We start from the raw sequence: 27,656 nt of genomic DNA on the forward strand, positions 1-27,656 counted from the left end.
TTTTTCTCTGTCCTTTCAGGTGCAGCAAGAGATACTGAGAGAACCAGGAAAACCCATCTCATAAATACATGGTTAAGAGGCTGGTACAATCACAGGAATTCTGTTTTTTTCTTTCGACCACGGGGTGCTTTACTTGGTGCCTGGTCTGATGGCTGCAAATGGGTCTCACCTGTCTCAAAGGAAGAAACAGTTCCCAGCCCATGAGCTGGCAGGGCTCATTGAGAGGACTTACAACTACGTATGGAGAAAGTAGGGGTTAAAACAAGACTCACAGGAGATGAGCCTTGGGGAATGACACCAGGGTTGAGAGTGAGGCAAATGGCTCAACTGAAGTGCATCTACACCAATGCACAAACAGGAGGCCATCATGCAGGAAGTAAACTATGACTTAACTGCCATCACTGAAGCATGGTGGGATCACTCCCACAACTGGACTGCTGCAGTGGATGGCTATAAACTCTTCAGAAGGGATAAGCAAGGAAAAAGGGAAGTGGCATGACTCTCTATGTAAGAGAGTGTTTCGATGGTGCTGAGCTTGGGGCTGGGAATGATACCCATAGGTAAGGATCAGGGGGAGGGCCAGCAAGGCTGACATCCTGGTGGGGGTCTGTTATAGAATGCCTAACCAGGGTGACGAGGTGGACAAGGCATTCTATGAGCAGCTGGCAGAAGATGGGCAATTGCCAGCCCTTGTTCTCATAGAGGAATTCAACTACCCTGACATAACTGGAAATACAATATAGCACAGAAGTAGCAGTCTAGGAGGTTTATAGAGTGTGAGGAAGAGAACTTCCTGACAAAGCCTACCATTGGAAGTGCCCCACCACCTGCAGTTTACAAACAGAGAAGGACTTGTGGAAGATATGGAAGTCAGGAGCTTTCTTGGGCAGAGCAAACATTCTCTATTCTTGCTGAAGTCAGGAGGGTGACCAGCAAAACTGCTCCCTAGGACTTCCAGAATGCAGACGAACTATTCAGGGTGCTGGTAGGGAGGGTAACTTGGGAGTCTGTCCTGAAGGGCAAAGGAATCCAGGAAGGCTGGATGCTCCTCAAAAAGAAGTCTTGGAGGCACAGGAGCAGACTGCCCCCCTGCTCAGGGTTGGTACTGGGGCCTGTCTTGTTCAGTATCTTTACTGATGACCTGGACAAGGGCACTGAGTGCACTCTCAGTAAGTTTGCAGATGACACCAAGTTTGGAGGAAGTGTAGAGGTGCCTGGGGGTAGAAGGGCCCTTGGAAGGATCTGGATAGACTGAATCACTGGTCTGAGGCCAATGGGATGACGTTCAACAAGACCAAGTGGCAGGTCCTGCACTTTGGTCACAGCAACCCCAGGCAATGCTACAGATTTGAGGCAGCGTGCCTGGAAGACTGAGTGGAAGAAATGGACACATGGAAATGTGCTGGCCAACGCTTGGCTGAACGTGACCCAGCGGTGTGCCCAGATAGCTAATGGCATCCTGTCTGGTACTAGAAATAGCACTGCCAGCAGAAGCAGACTGTCCCCCTGTACTCAGCTCTAAAGAGGCCAAACCTTGAGTACTGTGTTCAGTTTTGGCCTCTCTCTACAAAAAACAGACAAAAAAAGAGGTCCTGAAGTATGTGAAGGGCAACAAAGCTAGTGAGGGGAGCACAGGTCTTATGAGAAGCAGCTGAGGGAACTAGGCTTGTTTAGTCTGGAGAAGATGAGGCTCAGGGGGAGACGTTATCACTCCCTACAACTACCTGAAAGGAGGTTGTGGTGAGACAGAGGTCTGCCTCTTCTCCCACATATCTAGCAATAGGACAGGAAGGAATGGCCTCAAGTTGTGCCTGGGAGGTTCAGATTGGATATCAAGAAAAAATTATTCTCCAAAAGAGTGATCAGGCCCTGGAACGTGCTTGCCCAGAGAGGCAGTTGAGTCACTGTACCTGGAGTGTTCCAGAAACATTCAGATGTTGTACTAAGGGAGATGGTTTAGTGAGAAATACTGCTGATAAGCGACCGGTTGAACTGGGTGATTTTGGAGGTCTTTTCTGACCTTTGTGGCTCTATGATTCTATGGTTTATACAGATGTCTCAGTTTTGTCCCTACCTATCACATATTTGTATATACACATATTCATATATACATATATTTATATAGGCTTTCTCAAATATCAGTGATCTCCAAGTCTGAAAGACTGCATCAAAGCTGTAGGTGGAGAGGAATGGAGGAAGGAGGGTTTAATGAATTCTTCATTATGAATTGCTCCTTAATGAGTAGTTCACAGGCATCAAAATGTCCGTCACAGAATTGTCTTCATACATTTACAACTACCCTCATATTTAAGATCCAGATTTTTTTGTTTTAATATAAAAAACAAATACTTACAATTCAAAGAATCCAAAGCAGATTTCTACAGTGTCTTGCATTCTCAGTGGGGAAACAAACAAATGAACAAACAAAACACTGAAGGCTAGTATGTTGCTACATAATTGCTGCAAAATTCTGACAATCAGATTCCCTCTCAGATTTAACAGGCTAGTTACTAGCAGCAATTACAAACATTCTGTAAACCACATATTGAACATAACCAGGAATCTTTCAAAACTAAAAACCAGATTATAGATTATTGACACACATTTCCAAATGCTGAGAAATCTGAAACCACTGACTTCTAGAAGAAGAAAGATATGCTTAGGGGTAGAATGCCAAATAAAGATAAGCTTAATAGGTGCTACATGCTATTTTGAAATAAAACTTTAAGCCCATAAAATGTTAATACTGGGGCTGCAGGCAGATGCTAAGTTCATGATCAGATGTTCTCTCTAATACCTAAATACTTTCCAGAAGGCTAATCAGCATCTTCCAAAAGCTAAAAGAAGTTATAGAAGATGATGATACTTTGCTCACAAGGATGCAAGGCAACAAGATAAGCAAAAGAAATAACTGGCTTCTAGGGAAAATTTGATTTGGATGTAAGGAAAAAATGACATTCAGTGGGAAACCAATTAAACATTGGAAAAAATAACGTGGAGAGATGATGGAACTTCCCTCACTGGAAACATTCAACATTCCACTTGACCTGTCCCTGGAAAACCTAAACTAAGGCTCTGGTTTCAACAGAAGGTTGGACAATATAGTCTCCAGTTTGTTTTTCTAATACAGTCTTTTCTATTATTCTAACATTTTGCTCCGATATTCAACTACTGAGTCAGTTTCTGTGTGATTATCACAGCTTAACTCCTCCCCAGTATGTAAAAGACTTAGACTGAACTCCATAGTGAAAGGTCTTTAAGTACAGAGTAACAGTCACTTACTTAGAATGTAAGTACAATCACAAGCACTGAAAAATTGACAAACTGTAATTGCTAACACTCTGATAAGAAGAAATATCTCACCAGTAGCTAGATTTTTCAAATTCACAACAGCCTTATCCGATCAAGTATCTGAAGAGCATAAAGCCTTTCTTGTTTGAGTGAATTTATCTGGTAACTATCTTTTCTAATATGGTGACTACTATCTTGTTGAAATCCACCTTTAACAGAATAAATGACACAACAAACTCCGGCCTTTTCCATCATCATGGAAACCATAGCTCTGTATCTTTTCTACCCTATTTAGAGCATGAATCCCATACATGGGTGTAGTTCTTAGAATGCAAGACCTCCCCAAATACAGCAATGTAACTTATCCACAAAAATAGGGATTAATAATTATTTAAAAGCTTCATGAAAAGAAATCTATTTGAGAGATGTACCAGACACACAGATGAAGGGCTGTTTTAATCTCCTCAAAAATAGATTTCCAAAGGATTCCAAACTAAAGTTATTTATGTAGGAGAAGAAACCATGATCCTAGACCACAGAGATGCTAAAATTTATTTTGATGCTGACACTATGTCATGACAGTGGAAAGCTATTTTACAACTTTGATTTGAGAAGTTGATACAATTGTAGGTATGCTTATTTTCTTAACTGGGCATTACTAACATAAACTAATGCTAGTTTTTGCAGACAGGCTTGTAAGTTGGTTCAGACATAACATCTGCTCCAAATCTCTCCTGTAGCTGTAGTTTTCTGTCATACTGTTCTATTCTTATAAGCATTTTTCTTTCTTTTCCTTATAGTTCCAGCAAGGAAGAAAAGAGTCTGTGAAACTGCACAAAAACAACCAGTGGAGAAAAGGGGAGAGAGAGTAAGAACGGATATGGGAGAAGAGGGGTGAAAGAACCATTTGTTCAATCATTCACCTTAGGTCAGGAAATCTCAAATTCTACTGTAGTAAGAGTGAATAAACAGTGTGTGCATCAGATCTTCTTCTAATGGCAAACAGCAGCATAATACCTCCATTGCTGTGTTTTGTGTTTTCTGTGCTATATTACAAGGAGCATAAAATACTAAGAAAATAGACATGAATTTGTTCCTTGGAGGTTAATAATGAAAAGAGATACTGTAAGAAAATTGTTGAAGGAATTTAAATGTTTTATTTCTCAACTTTCACACTATTAAATACAATTAATCTTATGATTAAACTAAGCAATCCTACTTACATACCTTCGAAGTGGTGTACGTTCTTTTCATTGCTAAACATTTTCATTCCCTGACGTGATTTACCTTTTCAAGGATAATACATTGTTTTTTCTCCTAACAAGTAATCACGTTCTATCCTAATCTAGCATTGCCTGCTGTAACCTGGAGAAAAAATAACTCACTGCAGTCCAAAATAAAAATCCATAGCATAGAGAGATTTAAATAAAAATAGCAGTTCTGCTAACAGAATTATGACTCCCTGAGAGTTTTAGAATTTTCATTTCAGCAAGCCAGCATGCCATTTCAGCACACACCTAAACAAGTTAAAAAATTTTAAAAAGAGGATGTCTTTCATGTTGCTGTCATCATTACAAAAATGCACTGTGCTCACATTCACTCTTAGGTCTCCATAAACATTCAGCAAGCACTGATAAAAGTCAGTGGATGCAATTTTTTATGCACAGAGGAATTCAGTTCCATGTCTTTGCTTCATACACACTTCCATGTCAGCCTGCTCCTCTGCTGCCATCTGTCACACAGCAACAAAACAGAATACTGGTGGGAAGATTCAACCTCTACTGCCATACCACCAACATCAGCCTCTGACACGGTAGGCCAACATAATACAATACAAAGCATTACTTTTGGAGTAGCCCTTGTAGTTTATTCCTGGTGGCCTCTCTGCTTCTGCAATTCCCAAGCACACAAACAAAACAAGAACATAAACAAAAGCACAAGACTTCTGCCTTACATATAGTTGAAGTTTGGTGTAAACAGCATGGTGTTAGCAACAGATTCTAGTCGCTCTTCCTTCCCCAAACCACACAACTTATTTTCACTCTGCATTTTTGTGGAAATAAGATTTATGCAATAAGAATATCTATCATGATCTTACAGTAATTTTTAGATGCTTCAAAATCTGCAATCAGATCTGGGATGGGAGATGGCAGGATGTAATGGATGTCCTGGAAATTCAACACAACACTCAGTAGGATATATTGATAGCAGCAAGACAGAATAGTCCAGAAAGCTCTCCCAGAGTCAAGCATGTGCATGACTCCAGATAAGCATTCTGTGTGCTGTGTTATTAGCATCCACAGCTGAGTTAAATAGGGGATGTCAAGTCAGCTGGAAGGCTTGGAGTCTGGGGGGATGGACAGTGACTAAGAAAGAGAGACTAATGAGGTCAATCAAAGCCATAAGTACAAAAGAAAATCAGGACTTACTCACTATGCTTTAGCAGAATTTTAAAACGTGCAAGACAGAATTGCAGCTAGGCAGTCACACTCTCAAGTACACATCATAAAATTAGCAGGGATATTCATAAATAAGGTAAAGGCAGTTTGGTATCTTTACCGATTAATCACAGCCATGTGCAAAAGACTCACTGAGTGCAGGGTATTCTAAAAGGGAATTTATGGGCTCCTATCATAAAGGCGTCATGACTTGATTGGATGGCAGAATCTCCATATATTAACCTGAACATCATTTTTATTCCTACACCTACTAGGATTAATACATTCTTTTCCTTTCCCCCTCATCTCCCCCTCCCCCCCCCCCAAAAAAAAAGAACTAAAGAACTTGATGCTTATAACCAGGCATTGGCAGAATCAAATGATTGAGGTTGGGACGGACCTCTGGAACTCATCTGGAAGTAGGAAGGTCCTACACTTGTGCTCAAGCAAGCACACACAGATCAGGTTGCCCAGGCAGCTTTTGAAGACCTCCAAGAAGGAGACTCCACAACTTCTCTGGGCAACCTGTATCAGTACTCAGTCACTCAAGTGCTTCCTGATGTTCAGACAGAACATCTTGTATTCCAGTTTGTGCCCATTGCCTCTTGTCCTGGCACTGGGCACCACTGAAAAGAGTCTGGCTCTATTGTGCACCCTCTCTGCAGGTATTTATAGAAAAGATCTGTGCACTGAGTCTCCTCTTCTTTGGGTTCAACAGTTTCATCTCTCTCAGCCTCTTCTCATAGCAGAGATTCTGCAGTCCCTTGATCATCATGGTAGCCCTCCACTGGACTATTTCAACAACATCCATGTCCATGAGGGGAAGAATCACCTCTCTTGACCTGCTGGCAATCCTGTCCTCCGAACAGCCAAGAATACCATGAGCCTTCCTAGCAGCAAGGGCAAACTGCTGACTGGAATCATTATCCAGAGCATGAGCTAAAAGATATCACAAGCTTTATTGGAGAGCCAGAGCTCTGAAGCTGATACACCATGTTTCACTAACATTAGAGGGGAGTTTGACTGAAATTATCAGCTGAACAACAACCAACGTGAAGGCAATGATCAAAGCAGAAGTGCTAGCAGAAGATGAGGCAGAAAATCATTTTAAAGGCTGTTCTCATATAACCACTGATAAAGGATAAAAGGATTCCAAAATACTCAGACACAGAAAATTTCATGCACAGCTTTTGCAGTTCTCAGACAATGCTCAGACAGGCCAATCCCAACAACATCCAGATTTAATTTTTGTTTGCTTTTGTTTGCTATTGTATTTTTTATTTTTAACCATAACAGTCATTTTCTACAATTGGCAGAAACATGTTAAGAAATCTATGCAACATAGCCCACTCTAACATCACTGAAGGTCTGAGAAAAATGTCCTGACATCATCAAGAACATAAGATAAATGCTAGGATTAAAATGAAGACAAAAATACTAACGATAGTTAAAGCCATTAAGTTTATGAAGAAAAATAAACTAATATAAATATCCACCCACATATCCATGCAAACTTATTTCTCTGTTTCAGTCAGCCAACAAGTCTTCAAGAGCCTAACACAGAATTATAGAATTAAGTAGGATCTAGTATTCACGCAGTATGTTCACATAAGCATCTCAATATGGGCTTATTTATCCAGCACTCTTTAAAAATTTTATCAATGATTTGGATAGCGGGATTGAGTGCACTCTCAGAAAGTTTGCTGATGACACTGAGTTGTGCAGTTGATACAACAGAAGGAAGGGATACCACCCAAAGGGATCTAGAAAAGTTTAAGAAGTGGGCCCAAATGAACTTAAGTAAGAAGGCCAATGCTGCACTTGGGTTAGAGTAATCACAGGGATGAGTACATACTGGGAGAAGTCCTTGAGAGCAGCCTTGCTAAGAAGGACTTGGGGATTCCGGTGGACAAAAAGCAGGACATAAGCCAGCAGTGCGCACTTGTGGCCCAGAAAACCAACCGTATCATCTTAGGCTGCATCAAAAGGGGTAGCCAGCAGGGCAAGTGAGGTGATTGTTCCCCTCTATTCTGCCCTAGTGAAACCCCATCAAGATAACTTTTCTGGAGCCCTGAGCACAGGAAACATGTGGAGCTGTTGTAGCTTGTCCAGAGAAGGGCCACAAAGATGATCAGAGGGCTGGAGCACCTCTCTTAATGAAGGCAGGATGAGGGACATGAGTTTGTTCAGTCTAGAAAAGGCTTTGGGGAGACCTCACTGTAGTCTTTCAGTATTTAAAGGGAAATTATAAAAAAGGTGGAGACTGAATTTTTACGTGGTCCAACAATGATATTACCAGGGAGAATGGTTTTAAACTAAAAGATGGGAGACAGGTTAGATGTTAGGAAGAAATTCCTTACTTAGGGGGAGGCAAGGCACACCCCTGGAAATGTTCAATGGCAGGTTAAATGGGACCCTAGGCAACTTGGTCTAGTGGTTGGCAACCTGCCCATGGTTGAGCTAGATGATCACTTATGTCCCTGCCAACTCAAGCTATTCTATGATTCTGTTCTGCTTGAAGCTTATCTTCCCCAAAACCCAGTGACTGCCAATTTAAGCAGCAAATTAATCCTAAAATTCCTTTTCCAAGTATAAAAATCATCCTTACCTACATCATATCGTACTCAGAAAAAAAAAAAAAAAAAAAAAAAAAAAAGGAAAAAAATTTATGGCTTGCCCTGATCCTTAACTATGTCTGAACAAATAAATAAATTGTTATTTTTGAGACAAACAAGCTTTTCAGGTTAGAACAGTGAGGTTTGATACCTTTCTGAGTTTTTTCAAATAGTGCAATGAGATCAAATGTGGAAACTACATATTTTCATGGAAACTAGACTAAATGGCATAGTTCATAATCAGCACTCAACTCACATCTAGCTTGGTAGAACTGAACCACTCTGCATCCTAGAGGGCCGTGGGAAGTTATGAACAGTGATGAAGAATTTGAGGGGTACCATAGTAGTTATAATAAACTTTGAGCCAGGGATCATTTTCTGCTTAGTTTTACAGCTCTTAAGTATAGTCCTTCACTGCAGTTTCTAAGACAAAGATGCAATATCAATATCAATAAAATATCAATTAAACTGGCACTGTCTAAACTTGTTCATAGCAGGTACACATGATTCTTGTCGAAAAAAGCTAGTCATGAATCTGGTAGCTCTACATTATTCTTACACCATTGGTCATAAAAATGGAGCTGAAGTAACAACAGCAAAAAATGTTATCCACATCCTTACGTGGAGTCAGAGGACTGCAGAGACCATACAGGACTTTCTGAAACAATACACACCAACTCATTATATAAATACACATGCCAAGAATACTATTTTAGAATTTGAGTTCAGAAGATCTATCTCCAAAACACAGCCAGTTGTCTATCCTTTTTCTAGCAGACCTTCCATAATAAAGTGTAATATTAAGCACCATAATCCCACAGTGATGTGGAAAAGTTCATTTAGTCCACAATCCAAACAGTTCTGGGCTCAACTACTTCCCTTCTATCACTTTCAAGTCCGTCATATCCTTGGAACACTTCTAGGCAATTTCAGACAATCAATTTTAGCTATAGTTCATCCTAGTACCTCCAAAGAGCTCACAGAGGGTGCACTGACTCATGCAATAGGACAAACTTTTCTGTAACCAATTTCTGTGAACAGTTTATTGTTGAAGCCTAATGGTATATGCAACAGTTTAAAAGTGTCCTTACCTAACAGCATTAGCAACACTAAGTCTGCTGCTCAGAAAGGGTTCTAGGACATTAACTACCATTTTCAGCACCAGAAATTTGTCTTCTAAGCGCCTCTCTCTCTGCTTCTGTTTAGTGCATATGCTCTCTGAAACATATATGCTGCTGATTTAACAGTTCTCCAAATTAAATTTCATTTTATTTTCCCCTTTCATATCTATCATCCCCTTTGTGTTATTTTTGTGCTCTGAGGATCATAATTCTGTTTATCTTAATTCTTCTTTGAATTTGCTTGTTAGCATCTTAGACCTAACACTGGACAGAATGTTCCAGACCAGTACACATTTGGTCTTTATTGCTGCAAAGATTTTTATCCGGGTCATCAAGTGCAAGCTAGCAAATTTTATTTCCTTTTCACTCCTTTTCCATGTGACTTATTTGTCCTCCTGTGAACAGGAATCATATAAAGTTTAGTAAGGAGAACTGCAAAGTGCTGCAACTGGAGATGAACAACCCCAAACACCCCAAGTACATGCTAGGAACCCACCAGCTGGACAGCACCTTGGAAGAAAAGCATTTAGGAGCCCTGGTGGACATCAAGTTGAACACGACACAGGAATATCCCCTTACAGTATACAAGACTAAGAGCATCCTGAGCTGCATTAGGCAAAGTATCTCCACCATGTCAAGGTAGATGACGCTTCAGCAGTGGTGAGGTCACCCCTGGAAGACTGTGTTCATCTGCACTGTTGAGCACCAGGTCCAGAAACGCTTCTCCTCCAGTTGATTTGTCTAATAAGTGGACCAGAAAGTTATCCTCCAGCGCACTCCAGGAGTCTCCTGGATTACTTGCAGCTTACAGTGTTCTTTCCCAACAGATATCTGGGTGGCTGAAATCCTGTATTAGGATGAGGGCCTGCAAGCATGACACCTCTTATAGCTGAATCAAGATGGCCTGGTCAACATACTACCCTTGATCAGGCTGTCTGTAGTAGACCTTGACCACCAGATGTTTCTTACTGGTCTGGTCCCTGACTTTTACCCACAAGCTCTCAACCTGATCATGGCAGTTTCTCTGAGGCAGCTCTTTGCAATCTATTTCTTAACACCAAGGTCTGCTCCCCTATCCATCCTGCCCTGCCTACCTCTTTTGAAAAGTTTGTAGCCCATAATCGTCATGCTCCAGTTGTGCAGTTCATCTCATCACATTTCTGTGATAGTAATTAGGTCATAGTTTTCTAATAGTGTCCTGAATTCTTCTGGGACAAATCTGAGTTTTTTCCTGCTGCTTCCTAAAGCGACAGTGTTTCCTGGCTCTTCTCTGCCACAGATGTGTCCATCCCCTTCCCTCACTGAATCAAGTTTAATGGTCTACTGATCAGCCCAGCCAGCTCACTTACCAAATAGAATGGCTTGAAAAAAAATGAAGAAAAAAACCCTCTATCTGCAAATATCTAAGAGTTGTTATGAGACAAAGGCCAATTTGCTGTACAAACCATAAGTATAAACAAGTTCCCTCAATCACAAGAGATCATCTGCTTGCGATAGTTGTTTGATGAGTCAGGCAGAACACTGGTCTTACTATTGTCTCCACATTCCTCCGGCAGCTGACTCTCAGATCCTCCGGTCTCTTCAATATCAGATCCAGACTTCATCTTCATAGGCTTCCTACCTAGGCTGATCACTACTCTACAACAGCCTGGGAGAGGAGCTACATTGAAGTGTTCCCTTAGCACTAGTTTAGGTAAGTGGGGCTCCCTCACTGTCATCACTCCTCTGCTCATAAGTCTTTGCAAGCCTCCAATCATATAGCCTAACAGAAACCTCTGAAATTTCATGTGAATGAGGAGATCAAGAGAGCACTGTTCTCTAACACTGAACTTATTTCTCCCAAAGAATCAATCAAGGGAAGCTGGGGCAGGGAACATAAGTTATGATGAACACACTGCAAATTCATTAAATTAGCGTAAGTCTTTTGTGAAACATTAATTTTAAAATTAAGAACTTCCTTTTAAACATTCATATTCCACCTACATTGAAATTATAGTGCACATATATACAAATATTACACTATACATGACTTACAGTATACAAAACTAACAATATTTTTATATATGCTGCCAGAGACACTACACAAATAAATGTACAGTCCCAGAGAAACTTTTCCCTGGGATTCGTTTCTTGTGAAACATCTTTCAAAAATACTTACTTTTCAATGAAATCATGCATTATCAACACACTCCCCCACACCTTCACAGAGAGAACATCTGGACACTTGCTACTAAGTCTCCTTCTCTGTACACTAGACACAAACACAAACAAAAATATGAGGGCTGCTCCAAAAGCAATGCCTCTTGCTTTGTTACGTTGGCCTAACATGTCAGAGGCAGATGTTGGTGATATGGCAGTAGAGGTTGAACCTTCCCACCAATGTTCCATTACATTTTGTTGCCATGCAACAGGTGGCAGCAGAGGGGAAGTCTAAAAAAGCAGCGTCTGACATGGAAGTGAATATGAAGCAAGAGTGCGTAATTTAATCTTCCATACAGAAACAAATGGTATCCACTGACATTCATTGACACTTGCTGAACACTTACAGAGACCAAAGAGTGGATGTTGTCACAGTGAGGCAGTAGGTCCTGCATTTCAGCCAATGGTCACAGCGATGTGAATGAAAAGCCACATTCCAGATTGCAATGCAGATTTTTATGAGCACATGTAGGCCCTTGTTCATTGCTGGTGAAAATTCAAAGCTAATGCTGGTGACTATGTAGAAAAATAGTGTTTGTAGCTGAGAATCTGCTCTATCAAATAGCATTTCTGCTCTCTAGGTATCTGTTGTAGTTTTTGTGGAAATAAATAGGAAGCATTACTTTCAGAGAGACATATGTATACTGTTTTTGGTCTCTCCACACACACTTTTGTTCTTATTATTGCTGTATCATGGAAAAAAAAAAAGAGGCAAAGAAACTTTCTACAGGTTAAGAGCAACATGACAGAGTTTGCTCTCCACAGGACAGGGACTAAGACAAAGGAAGACCAACTATGTTAGGGTTCAGAGACAAATCTAAGAATTATATAGCAGGGTAATAGCAAGAGACAAGACTGAAAGGTACATTCATGAACAAGCTGCATGGAATGTGGATTGTGGTTGGAGGATCAAAATTTCTCTAATTACTAGTACATTCTAAAAATTTTACTTTTTTATTCTGTACCAACATTCATAGAATATACTGAGTTGGGAGAGATCTATAAGGATCACTGAATCCAACTCTCAGCTCCACACAGAACCACCCAATCAAAAATCAAATCCTATGTTTGAGAGCATTGCCCAAATGCTTCTGGAATTCCAGAAGTCTTCATGCCATGACCACAGCCCTGGGGAGCCTCTTCCAGCATCTGGCCACTCTCAACAAAGAATCTTTTCCTAATACCCAATGCAAACCTCCGCAGTGTAGTTTCATGATGTTCGCTCAAGTCCTATTGCTGGTACCAAAGAGATCGACATCTGCCCTTCTGCTTCTCTCCTGAGGATGCTTTAGTCCACCATGAGGCCTTCCTTCATCCTCCTCTTCTCTAGGCTGAACAAACCAAGTAATCTTAGCCACTCTCATTTGTCTTGCCCTCTAGATCCTTAGCCATCTTCATACCCTCCTCTGGACACACTCTCATAGTTTTATCTCCTCATTTTGTGGTAGCCATAACTGCATACAGTGCTTGAGGTGAGGCTGCACCAGTACAGCACAGAGAGGGACAAACCCTTCACTCAACCAGCTGGCAGTGCTGTGCCTGATGCACTCCAGGATATTCTTGGCCCTTTTGGCTGCCAAAACACACTGCTGACTCACACTCAACTTGACATCAACCAGAATCTGCAGATCCCTCCAAATGCTTGTCCCCCAGTATGTGCATATTTTTGGTTTGCATTCTAGATGCAGAATCTGGCACTTGCTATTGTTAAGCTTCACACAGTTAGTAACAGTCCAGCCCTCTAAATTGTCATGATCTCTCTGCAAAGCCACTCTGCCATCAAGGGAGTCAACACCTTCTGGTAATTTTTTGCTGTCTGCAAACTTACTTAGTGTACCTTCAAATGCTATATCCAAGTCATTAATGAAAACGGTAAAGAGGACTGGCCCTAAAATGGAGACCTCAGGAAACCTACTGGCTGGCTGACAGCCTGGTGTAACCCCATTTTCAATAACAATTTGAGCCTGACCTGTGAGCCAACTGTTTACTTATCACATTATGTTTCTGTCTACCTGTATGCTGTAATTTTCTTTTTTTTTCCAGAAGGATACTGTGAGAAACAGTATGGAAAGCTTTGTTGAAATCCAAGAAGATTACATCAACTGACTTCCCTTGATAAATTAAGCTGGGTAACCTTGTCATAAAAGGAAATTAAGTCCAATAACGGGACTTTCCCCAAATTGTGTTGGCTGAGATCAATGACTGCATTGTCTTTCAGGTGTTCTTCACTATCCCAGAATGATCTCCACAAATTTGCCAATCACTGAAGTGAGATTCGCTAGCCTGTTATTAGAAGAGTCTTCTTTATTGCCCTTCTTGAAAATTCTTGAAAAATGTTTTCCACCTTCTGGTCATCTGGATCCTCTCCAGATTCCCAAGTCCATTGAAAATTAATTGGGAGAGGTCTTGTGATGACATAAGCCAGTTCTTCGATATCCCTCAGATGAATCACAACAGTCCCCATAGATTTACATGCAGGCAACTGAGCAGCAAATCCCCCACATGCTCAGGACTGGCTGGGAGTTTGCTGCCACAGTCACAGTCCTCCAAATCAGCCCACTATCAGGAAAAGGTGAAGATGGCATTGCAAAGGCTTTTTAAGAAGAAAGCTTTCAATCAAGAAGGACCTTTATACCATGTCTGTGGAGAACAAGGCTTCTTTGTACTAGTCTGTATGTAGGTATTCAGTCAACACAATCATCTCATGGTTAACACTGGAGTTTCTTCCTAGGCTGCAGGGGGTTAGCAGCTTAAAGTAATCAGTCACAAATTCAAGCTCCTGAGTTCCCCTGTCTTCTCACTTTTCCTGTAGCATCCCACACCTCTCAGGTGGAGTCATGAGTATGAGGGCTGCTCTGAAATTAAGCCATCTATTTTACTACGTTGTCCCACCACATCAGAGGTAGATGTTGGTGGTATGGCAGTAGAAGTTGAACCTTCCTACCAATATCCTGCTACACTCTGTTGTTGTGAGACAGACAGCAACAGAGGGGAAGTCTGACAAAATAGCATCTGACACAGAAATGCATATGAAATAAAGGTGTGTCAGTGAATTCCTCCATGCAGAAAAACATGTACCCACTGACATTTATTGATGCTTGCTTAACATTTATGGAGAACGTAAGAGTAAATGTTATCACAGTGAGGCGACAGGTGGTCTGTTTCAGCAATGGTGACAGTAACATGAAAGACAAACCTTGTTCCAGATGGCCATACAAAACCGTCACACCATGAAATGAAGAGCATCTCAATCAGCTTATCCATGCAAATTGGTGGTGACCGATAGTGATATGTAGCTGAGAAAATGTTCTGTCAAACAGTGTTACTGTGCTACTTGCACCTGTTGTAGTTTCCATGGAAATAAATAAGAGGCATTACTTTCAGAGCAACCTATGTACCCATTCAGTAAGCCATTTCAAGAAAATGCACTGACTGAAAACTGTTCCCGTGAAATACAATATCACGAAACTGATCAGAGTAGCTCCATAAGGTACTAGCACGATAATGAAAACATGCACAGGGGAAAGGGAGGGCAACGGTCAATCCCAGCAATCACAATTTAAGTTAAACTTAAAATGCTCTGCAATTACAGCCTAAATGTTCCTATTCTTGGAAGATTCACTCAGTGGATATTCTTGTGCAGCAGGATATATCCCATTTTATGGCTAAGCAAAGGGATACCAATTGTTAAAGCTTGAACAGGAAGCTTCTCAAAGGAGCAGGAAACAGAATTTAGGATTGTCATGATTGAAGAGGTGCCTATTCCAACAACTGGAACCTGCTACTTGAAGCTTTCTTTGCAGAGCTGGTATCCTAGGAGACAAAGGAGGTGATAACTTAAAGTCATTAAACTGACAGGCATATAAGAAAACCAACTTTCCCCAGTCAGAGGCACCTGTCCTGTAACAGAACCACAGGTAAAAAGTTCAGAATTCCACAAATTTGTGTTTAGGATCCTGAAATGAAGAGTAACTTATCTAAATCAAACCCTGAAGTTTTTGGTTTTAGGTTTTTTTGTTTGTTTCTTTTCTGATGGGAAAGAAAACAAAAGTCAAACAGTGAACAAAATATTTTGAATCAACAAAATACATTCTTAGCAGTTTTAAAGTTTTGTTGCTTGAATGCTTTTGAGAACACACCTATTGCCAAAATCAGAAGAAATACATGCTGAATAAATTCCTACCAATGTCACAGAGCAGAATTAGAAGTCTATGAATCATATTATATATAAAGTATATAACACATACCTACTTCTATGCCTTATAAAGTATATGTTTGGGCTTTCATTTATGCCTATAACTAATAACAAATAGACACATTCTATCCTTTAGAGTAAATAACAACAAAAGTACAATAAAGCTATCTCATAATCAATAGAGTCCCTGAATTTCCATATGTAAAAGAGTGCACAAATGAGTGCTCCTCATATCCTAAAAGTTTGAAGCATTCCAATATCATCACAATAAGGTCAATGCAAGCCATTTTTAGAGCAAAGTTTGAACAGCACACACTAATTAAAAAATTAGAAAAAGCAAAGGACTGGATAGGTGTTCCCTGGCTGCACGAAGCAGCACAAGCCCCTTGAAGACAATATAAAGCAACATCTCAAGGGAACAGCTCTGTGATCTCACTGAAAAGTGGCATCACCATGAACCCACATGAGGCAAATGAACTAAAGTCATGCAAGTTACCTTAAGCTTATGATTCACCTAACTTTCACAAAATTAGACTCACAGAAAAGTAGGATTCAAGAATTCACATAGTATGCCCATCTCTCCAAAAGGAGTATCAAAAGATAGAGTCAGTTGCTCAGCAAGAATCTGTATGCCAGTTCCAGTCCTGCCAGACGCTGCATGCTACACCTACACTCACATGTGGGAAACAGAAGAGATGTTATGTAACCACTACCAAGGAAACCAGCAGAAGAAATACATTAGTCTCACATCTCTGTGTCTTCTGGACCTCACAAAAATTTCAGAAAAATCTAATTACTGTCCAGGACTGTATTCTCCACACAAATACAGAAAAAACTTGCGTAATACATGCTCCTAAAAACTTTCAAGGCTGGAGATTCTGCACCTTCTTCATCCAATCAGTTCCATGACTGTACTTTCATTGGTGTTAGGAACACAAAACCTCCTCTGCTTTTTACTTTTTGTCAGTGCTTAACTTCTGCAACCTCAGTAATGCTCTCTCAGTTTCCTCATTAGTAAGTAAAATTATTGTGGTTTATTCTCATTATTGATTTCATTGCATTTGCTAATAATACCATGTCACATGAAAATAACATTGTGTTTGTACATAGTCTGTAGCCTCTCTCTTCCTTACATTCAGTCCTGAATCACTATCACTTTCTCTGCACCAAAACAAAATGTTCAAAGCTATGTTCCAATTCCTTGGAATTTATGTTACCTGAGCTTTTTCTGATCCATAATCTGTGCTGACACTACCAACAGGGAGTAAACAGTGAGATTGCTATTCTGTAGCAAAAGTGTCTACCCACTAAAGCCTGAACAGGAACTCATTTCTCTCAGCCCCCCAAAAAACTACCAGATGGCAGCAGCTTTCAGACCAATGATACAGATATGACAGAGACAATTACAGATCACTACACACATGTAAACCACCCTTTCAAACTTTCTTCCTTAAACACTGTAGAAGGCTGGATGTAAGGGAAAGGCCTAAAGGGGCACAGCTAGCAAGAAAAAGCAAGCTGCAGTGCTCTACAACTCAGAAGGTTTAAAAGCAATTCAGAGCACTGTCTTCAAGTTTCTACATGCAGATTCTCATCTTGAGCAGAAGTAACTCAGGCTCTTTCATCCATTAAGATTTATTATTACATTTAGTCAACATTACTTCCACATCTATTTTAATACTGCAGTTTGTTACTTCAGTATATAGCCACTAAGATCACAAAGGAAACTTCTGGAGTAAGCTTTAAACAAACTGAATACACCACAGTATATATTAAAATTTAAAGTTTTCTTATACCTTAGGACTTCATCTCAATGCTCATCAGCCTTCTCACAACAATAAGGCTTTTATTAGAGAAAGAGACAAGCATTCCATGATGGAAAGACCACCCATCAGGTATTCATTCCCTCTCACAGGTGCTCTTGTACAGAGGTCCCTGAGGTTTATTTCATGATGATCACGATGACAAGTTGTGGATTTTCTCATTTTTTTCAGAAGACAGATGGAAGTTTTATATATTCATGCTTTTACCTATAGCTTCTCACAAAATGTGGTAACAAAAACCTCCCAAACCATTTTTAACATATAGCAATGAAAATTAAGTTACAAACCTCTACTTTGATTCCAAGGATAGGATCTCATGGCTACTGTAACTGAGACTGATCAAAGCTGGTTGTATTTTATGGTCTTCATTTCCAAAACATTTTTATAAATATACAAATATCTTACATAATTAACATATTTAAATAAATGCATACACACTTATATATACATATTATAAGGATTATATATATATGACTGGATTAGTAGTAAAGCAATACAGCTCAGAGTAAAAGGACATGAATATTTATTTATTTATTTTTGCTTGGAGTAGTCTTTTTCTTGTAATTACAATAAAGTGCACAGTTATTTGAGCGCCAAAAGGGAGCAATCAGGAGAAAAGCAGTAATAAACCTTCAGTGGGGTGAACGTGGAAGAATAACCCTGGCATGTTCAGAATGAGCAACATCAGTTTCATTTCCTCTGATAAAAATTAAGAGAGCATTTGAAACAGGAGAGAGGGAAGGGAATCACAGCAGGATTGAGACGGAATATGTACTGCCTCTGATGAATGGCACAGTGCCCAGGCAGCTGCTCTATAAATGGCAAAAGTAGGACCTCCACTGCTTCAGCTGGATCCCTCTTGAAGTTTTGAATTACAAATGGATACCACACTTTATGGGATTCTGCTGCAACATGGCAGTGCAGGGACTGCTTGATTCATGTGTCTTTTTCGTTCTGAAACTGAAACCCTGCTGGGAAACTAGCCTCTCCAACAGTCTGGCGCAGCAACTAAAAATACATTTCAGCATTTTTACACCAGATCTTGCAAGAATTAACAGCATCCCATATCTTTGTTTATCTTGTAGCAAAAAGTGACATCAATATTATAATTGACTTTACATGATGATTTATTAAAAATGAAAAATTAAATAGCTGATGTGTGCAAAGCAACTGAAGGAAAATGAATTCTCTAAAGCAGGGTGAACAACTTGGAGGGTGATTGCTTCATTTTAATAAATACAAACTATGCCATTTCCAAAGAATAAAAAAATAAGTAAAAGAATGCTTTTTAAAAAGCCAGGAATACCAGCAAGTATATGAGATATTTCTCATATAAAATTAAATAAATAAAAATTCCAAATTATGACAATTTCTAAAGTCTTAGAAACACCAAGATACTAAAATGTTTTTAATTAGATAAACATATAAAGTATTCTAGTTCTTCTGTTAAACAAAGTATAGAATTGAAGTGATATCACCTGTGATAGCAGCAATGTTTTCAAGAGGCTACTGCTTTCATTCCAGTCTAAGCAACTAGTTCAGCTCCATCATCACTTCATATGAAGTGACATTAAAAAAAAAGAATTGTTTTCATTTCTACGAAAAACATTACACAGGTTCTTGTTCATACTTTTAACACAACAGAACAAATGAAGCTTATCATACTACAGGTACTTGGGTCTTTATTTAGAATAGTTATTTTAATTGCAAAGCATGTTTGTAAATATATTTGTCTTTAAGACTCAGAACAATTAATGTAGCTTTATGTAACTAAGCAACACACTTCCACAGTTTTAACTCAGTTCCAGATTTTTAGCCACATTCAACTTAAAACTGTACAAAAAAAAAAAAAAAAAAAAAAGCGGAGAAGGATTTTACTTAACATGTTTTGAACCTCTATAATATATCAGAATGATGAAGTTTGTTTTTCCATTTTCTGAAAATGAATGATCCTGCTATGGATCTGTGGTTCTTCCATCCTTGAATTTCTTCTAGAATTCAGAAAGTGATAAAATTACATTGATACAAAACAAACAAACAAACAAAGAGATCTTTAAAAATAATTTATTTCTAAGTTTATGTACGTGGATAGATGAGATTCTACTATTCTCCAGTTAGTATAAAGGTCTTTCAAAGTTTAGCTAGATGAGTTTAAGGTGGCAAAAATACGGAGATAAGCTTTTAAGCTTTTTTAAGCAGCACAGACAACAGAAAAATCTATGAAGAAGCTCGACGCTTTTTCCCTCTTTATAGGTCACTATTGCAATAGTCAAGCTTCATACAGTTCTTCCACTTGTTTTAACAGAGTTGGAATTAAAACTATCTTATAAGAATACAGCACAGTTTCACAAAAGACTAAGTTCACACAACTTACTTAAATGTATTGAAGACAAATAAATTACTATCTTCACATTAGCTATTGATTACTAGAAGTAGTTTTCCTGTAAGGTTGGTACAATGGGGCACCAGTATATGTTTGTATAATCACTCCTCTTTATAGGTGACTATAAAACATAAATAGTTTAGGTTTATTTTTATTATAAAAAGAATCTTAGAATGCTCAGAATAATAAAAGAAATAAAACTGAAGATCTTATATGAAGTGTATATACGCATATATGTACACACATATAAAATAAAATAAGAAACTGTAAGACATATTACGACTTCACTTAGAATGGTCACATCAAATATCAAGTGTGTGAGCTCTTAAAAAAATTTCTGGAATGACTGGCATATTTTTTGTCAGTGTCAGTCATACTGACCTATAAAGAACTGATAGTAGATGCTGTTCAGCTATTTATCAGTTATTTCTCCCCTTCTGCACTTTTTACCATATCTTTCCATGTTGATGAGTAAGAAACAGCTGACGGGAAACTACTTGTGATACATCATAGTTGTTTGATAAACATTGTAGTCACACTAAGGGCTCTTTTAAGGGTTGCACAAGAAGTCAAGGAGTAGTAGCACAAAATGTTTACAGCATTTATACCAAGCAGCCAGTCAAGAAAGTCCCTGAGACTAGAGTAGGAGTGTCAGTAAGTAGGCATTCTTAAATGTGCTGAATGCGTGGGAGATACTCTCCTCCTGTCATGCACATCTTGCACAAAAAGGTGCAAATATACGTTCAGAGGTCTTCCCAGAGGTATTCCATACAAAGACTTGTGGAACCTTCCTTATTTATACAAAGTTTAGGAAATCTTCGTTATCTATTCAATACAATGACACAGACCCTTCCCATCATCTTAACAAACTACAAGGTTATCTATTAAGGGTCTTTCAAGCTGCAACTTGTATCAACACCAAAGCAGGCATCTTCCTCCCAGACTCTCTCCCTTTTCTCAACTGCACTGCTTCCATTGGATTCCATTTGGACAACACCAAACCTCATCACACATGAGTGCCACACAGCTGTAGGCTATTAATAGATAAGCAATGCTGATTACAGCCTAACAAGACACAGTACTGCATAAGGAAAGGACTCCTGAGTGCTGGATGCTACTTCTCCATTTGACACAAGCTTGGTATGTAGCTTAAAAGAGGTCATCTCTCAGCATTACTTCTTTGCCTTGTCTACTGACTATCCAAGTTCTTGGATTCCAGACTGTCTTTTCAGGCTGTTCTTCATAGCAGACATAGCTTCTTTTTTGTTGCTGTTTCCTTAAGACTTTTTCATAGCTTAATAATGTTTTACATCTAGATTTTTCAGATAAAGCTAAGTGTAATACTTTGCTGGTAAATCCAACCTAACCGGTTTTCAAGAGGGAGGATGACAGAATCGACCTCTTCTATGCCAATAGCCTGTTAGTGCTTTCCTGAACTCCTCCTTCTCTACAGGTCTTACAAACAACATGCCTAAGTGAAAGCAGTCCAGATTCCTTCAGCACAAACGTGTCCCCGCAGCGGTCCTATAGATGCCATGGAGGAAACTGATTTACAGAAACAACGCAGAAAAACAGTCTTGGGTTCCAAGTTCAAGTTGTGGGTGAGTACTCACACCAAAGCACTAACCATCAGGCATACAACACATGGTACTATGTATACACGCAACGCCTAATACTTCAGTATTTCTGAGTGCCACTGCATCAGGATTTTTTTAATGACTTTTTCCCATTCAAAGAATCCATACATTGCCACTGAGTACAAGTAATGAAAGCAGGTTTCACAGTCTGTCAGTTCAGATCAGACTACTGCCCACAGCTTTATACTGTCAACGTGAAAAGTCAACAGCAACAGAGATCTCACCAAATATCAACAGCTGCAAAGGCTTTTTCTATAACGTGAGGGCATGTTAATGAAAAGATGTAAAAACAAGACATTTTTTCCACAAATATGTTCACTTTCAATTCCAATGTTATGATCTATCATTCAGCAGCATTTCAACTTCTTGTGCAGGGTTGTCTTTTTTTTTTTTCTCTTCTAAATATAGCAGCATTATTTTATTTCAAACAACAGACTTCACATTCAGTCATTCATTTTCTTAAATGGCACTGCATTGCCAGCATTCTATAATTATTTTAATGTATGAATGTGGTATTTTATTCTGCAGAATAAAAGCCTAAATTTATTCAATGTTACAATACCTTTGGCATAAATCATATGCTCCTATATATTCTGTATTGTAATACAGCTTGTACAAAACTTGACAGCTCATGAAAATGCTTTGTATTATAAAGTACCCAGATGAAAATTTATTACATTCATAATAGTCCTGTCACCAAGCCTTTTGCAATTAAACTAAATATAAATTATCAGAATTAAAAAAAAAAATAAGATTCAATCAAGTCCAAACTACTACCCAATCAGAGCAAGAGGACTTTGCCTTAAACAAAGTACTTATATCGCATCGTATTTGTTGCATATGCCTGTCTACACATTGTAATCCCACATCCAATAAGTATACAGTTACAATATATTCATCTTCACATATAAGGCATCTAACCCTCAGGGATGATACGACAACTAGAAATTCATAAGGTAGTGCTTATAAGAACACTATGATTTTCCACGCACAGGACTTCCCAACAGCTGCAGATATCCCACCCTTCCACTTGCAGCAGACAAAGCATAGGATAATGCTTTCATTCAACCCAGGCAGCCAACTGCGTAGAAAGGCAAGAACTGTCATATCCTCAGAGTATAGATAATGAAACACTTTCTGCATACACTCCTAAGACACCTTTGGATACAGCTACAACACAGCTAGAAGCTAGCACATTGACAGCACCTTCTTAAAGGAGGACACAATCCCATTTTTTTCTTGCTCCAGGCACAGTACTAGAAGATCCTAACTAATTTGCTGACTGATTCATGCAGCAATACTTAAAGATATTGTAGTAACTAGGGAAATAGTTACTTAGAAACTTGCAACAAATGAGGTTCCATCTAACAGGAAGTGAATACAGTGCTCAGTTTTGGGCTCCCTCACTATAAAAAGAACATCAAAGCCCTGGAGCATGTCCAGAGAAGGGCAACAGAGCTGTGAAGGGTCTGGAGCACAAGTTTTATAAGGAATGATTGAGGGAACTGGGATTATTTAGTCTGGAGAAGACAGGGCTCAGGGGAAACTTTATCACCCTCTGTAACTACCTGAAAGGAGGCTGTGGTGAGGTCAGCCTCTTTTCCCTGGTAACAGCATGTCAACGGTTTAAGGGCTGGTCCGGCCTGGTTCCGCGACTAGTGGGGCGGAGGGATTTCGCAAAATCCGCGCCTCCAGGAAGGGAAACAGGGGACCCCAAAATAATTAAAAACAATTAAAAACAAACCCCAAAATAATTAAAAACAGATTGCGGCAGCAATCTGAGGAGAAACAAACTAATTTACTAAATATAGTATCGGAATGTAAGATAACACACTATAATACAATATAAATCAACAGTAATTGAGAGAAAGGTTGTCCGAGAGCCAAAGTCCTTACGCTAATACTGAAGCCTTGCGTGCAGTCGGGTGCAGCAGTAGCGAGCTGATCCGACAGGGAACACGGCGAGACGAGAAGAGGGACAAGTCAGATGACCTGCGCCCTTATATCTGTTCCCTTGAGCAGGAATGATAACAGTACTCGAAAAGGCTCTTGGGGAACGTAGTTCTTCTTCTCTTCCAGACAGGTACCCGGAACTAAAGCATTTGCTCCTTAACTCCCAGTACACTGCATGATGTTGTGATGTGGAATACTGATAACCAAAAATCATAACACTATGACACAGCAACAGGACAAGAGAGAATGGCTTCAAGTTGTGCCAAGCTAGGTTCAGATTGTATATTAGGAAGAATTTCTTCTCAGAAAGTGTGGCTATGCATCAGAACAGGCTACCCAGGGAGGTGGTGGAGTCAGTGTCTCTGGAGGTGAGGAAAGGATAGATGAAGTACTTAGGGACATGGTTTAGTGGACACTATTGATGGTAGGTGACAGCTGGACTAGACAATCTTAGAGGTCTTTTCCAACTTCAATGACTCTATCACTTTCTTCATTTGCTATATAGGTGACTGAGCACTAGCACAGGTTGCGTAGAGAGGCTGTGGAGTCTCCTCCTTGGAGATCTTCAGAAGCCACCTGGACATGTGCCTGGGAAACCTGTTCTAGGCATCCATACTTGAGCAGGGTCAGACCAGATGCACTCAAAGGCCTCAGCCAACCTTAACCATGCTGTGATTCTGTGAACTACAGGAACAGTTTCAACAGGGCTCAGGTTTACCTTAGCTGTTTTATCTTTGCTGTTGACAGGATTCTTCTAAAATCTAATAGGCTACCCAATAGGAGAAAGCAAATGACAGTCAAAGTAGCACAGGATAGAACTTCTAAGAAATGTTTTGGTATCAATTATTCACAGAAATAAGTTGGAGTAGTAAGCTTAGCTATTTAATTTTTAAACACTTTTGACATCACTTAAAAAGAAACAAAAATCACAAAAAGACATTGGAGGTTCAAGATTAATATCCATGATGAATGTGAACAATTTTGGCATTTCTGCCACGTCCTATCAAGTTTTTTAAACGGAGTAACAAATAATTTTTCGTGATTTTTTTTTTTTTTTGAAAGAAATTAACAAATAAGAATATCAAGCAGGAACTCTTCAAATAGACATAGAAACCTCACTTCCCAATCATAATTAGAATTGGATTAATTATTACCATTCAAAATTACAAATCTTAACTTCTGAAATTTGTTTGCTAGAATTCTGGAATTCATATTTAACCTCAAATTTTAGAACTAACAATAACTCACAAGTCTGTTAAAAGTATATTTTAATGAAAAAGATGGACATATATTCAAGTCTATATTTTAAATGTGCAAGTTTGAAACTGTTGGCCTAAACACAGCTGTAATGACAGCCTTCCTTATCTATTTCGAATCAAAAGAAGCGATAAGAGTAATTTCAGGAATAATAGAAGAAAAGTGACGAATCTATTAAGTCTTATTTTTAGTTTGTCTTGAAGTTGAAGAAAATTTCAAATTCAATCAAGATTACAACTAGCTTATACCCTGGTTAACAGTTGGAGGTTTGTTGCTTTTTTTTTCTACTTACATTGGACTTTTTTTTTTTTTCACTCCAAAATACACCAGAATGTAACAATTGTTGACACCAAGCTTTATGGATGAAAACTTTAGGAATAAAAAGAAAATCTTTGTGAGATCAAGCACCAAACCTTAATGAAACTAATGCCACATGAATTAAACAACAAAAAAAGCTAGTGCTGCAATAATGCTGTTTTATGAATAAAAACTAGAAATAAAATACTTACAGAACGCAAGCAAAAATAAAGTGACACTGTATACTTTTAAAATGAGGTAGGAATTACATACTTCAACAGATGTTCCTTTACCCAAATGGCACTGATCTATCACCATTCCCCAAGCTGGTTATTTTTAAGAGGTATACTAATATTCAAAATAAAGAAGGCACAAATGTTCCTGAGGGTAACAGGAAATCCAGCAGAGAAAGGAATTTTAGATGGTCAGTTACAGATATTTTCCTGTGAGAAAAGAATGGTAAGAACGTAGTTTGAACATTAACAAATCCACAAGCCTGGTGTAGCCAGCAGGTTTGAAGGGGCACGCAGTGGGGCTGGAAATTCAAACTTGAGCTTGTAATCAGAAAAATCCTACTTCTCCTACTTCAGAAATATGAGCCAGCAGCTAGAAACATGTAATATAATACAGACTTCTCACAAAAAAGTACCCAGCTAAAGGGATCTTAAACTTATGTGAAATCTCTAACTATTTAGTGATGGGGGAAAAAAAGCCAATGACAATGGCCCTATTATTCTGCAGGGACTTATTTGTAAGTGAATGACATGGACAAAATCTGCCTTTCCTTGCTTTTCTTTCCTTGGAAATGGTGCTGCAGATTGAGTGAGCGATTCTACTGATATCAATAAAATTAATTAACTCATAGATAGAAGTCACAATTAGTAAAGGTTAAAATTTAACAGCCAGTAATAATGGTTAGGCTAATGTAAGCTTTAGGAAACTAACAATAAACAGGTCTTATCTTTGAGAGTCATGCTGACTTTGGTGGTCATACATCAAACAAAGAATGGAACCAGACAGAGAGGGACTAACTGACAGAAGTGCTTATCCTTGCAGAACCAACTGTGAAAACCGTTCTTGGTCAGAAAATCAAAAAGGGTCATCTGACAGTCAAGAGGAGGAAGACGAAGAATGATGAAGAACGGGGGTCTTGGGACCACTGATAACCACCAGAGGGCTGTTTTGTACACACTCAAGTGGACCACCAGAGGGCTGTTTTGCACACACTCAAGTGAAATTAACATATATTCACTGAGTTCCCAGAAAAGTAATTAATATGTTAAGTTGTGTTGCATATGTATACTCTGAATGTATAAATGATGTATCTGACTTCCACCTGATGCACTTGGCTTGGTCCAGGACGTTCATCACCAGTGTTATGAATAAAGAATGCCCACTTTCTAACACCACATGGGAGTTAAGAGTTATTTCCCAACTTTGGATGACACTACCATTAGTATTTTGACAGAGCAGAAGTTAATGACACAACATGGAAAATAAGTAAGAACACCGAATTTTAAAAGAATTCAAAACACTTATTCAAACTGTTTATGAAGCAATTGTTTAGAATGCTTTGGCAACAGTCTAAATGTTTACCTTGTAACTAGTTACCAATGCCACATATGAAGGCACACACAGAAGTTCTGCACATTAATTATTTCATATCCTGCAAATAACTAAGAATTCAATTGCTCAGCTTAAGAATGACAAGAACATTAAAGTCTAGTGCACCTAGTTCCCTGGTGCATAGTAAAGACATGTTATTTTGTTTTATTCTCTTAAGATTCCTATTGGGAATATCACAATGCATGGCTGATTTTCCAGAGTATCACCGGTTCTTCAAAGAACACTGCCAGACACAGCACATTATACGTAAGCTGCTATGAACTTCTGTCAACGACTTACACATGTTTAAGCCAAAAAAAGGTTTTATTATTTATAAATAATGAAGCTGAAGGAACACATTTGTAGAGTATTGGGCAGTATTTATTTGGCAGAAGCATGTAAACAGGATTTGACGAAACTTGTAGAAAGATAAGTCCATACAAAAACCCTTGTTCACAGAACAAACCACATGAGTGTTCCACAACCCCAGAACAAGCTAGCAGTGTTTTCAACACCTTTTTTCAGATCAGTGCTTGCAGAGTTTAAATGCACTGTTTAAAGTACATTTAAGTAATCATAACTTCTAGGTCAAGAAACACAAGATAAAAATGCAATTTCAGCATTACTTTATGTGGATATTAACCATACCAGATGGAGCTTTCAACTACTGGTATTCAACACCAAGTGTTGAATAGGTTGTGTTGAATAGGAACCTATTGTTGAATATTGTTGAATAGGAAGTGTTGAAAACCAAGGCTGAGCATTCTGTCCTGAATGGAATACATCAAAATCACAAGGCCAACAAGTCACAGACAGCTTAAGAAAGCAAATCTCTCCTGATT

General features: G+C 38.9%; 1 protein-coding gene and 1 long non-coding RNA gene across 12 annotated transcripts in view; one reads left to right on the forward strand and one right to left on the reverse strand.

Moving 5' to 3' along the window:
- The window catches only part of TSPAN9 (tetraspanin 9), a 133,823-nt gene that overhangs the window by 64,454 nt on the left and 41,713 nt on the right, over positions 1-27,656 (reverse strand). The gene's annotated exons all lie outside the window — the stretch shown is intronic.
- LOC124417652 lies at positions 19,845-26,877 on the forward strand. Its single transcript, XR_006933108.1, has 3 exons — positions 19,845-21,205; positions 21,519-21,666; positions 26,266-26,877. It is a non-coding gene; the product is annotated as an uncharacterized LOC124417652 (long non-coding RNA).

Source organism: Gallus gallus, chromosome 1 (assembly GCF_016699485.2).
Source record: "Gallus gallus isolate bGalGal1 chromosome 1, bGalGal1.mat.broiler.GRCg7b, whole genome shotgun sequence".
Classification (NCBI taxonomy): Eukaryota; Metazoa; Chordata; class Aves; order Galliformes; family Phasianidae; genus Gallus; species Gallus gallus.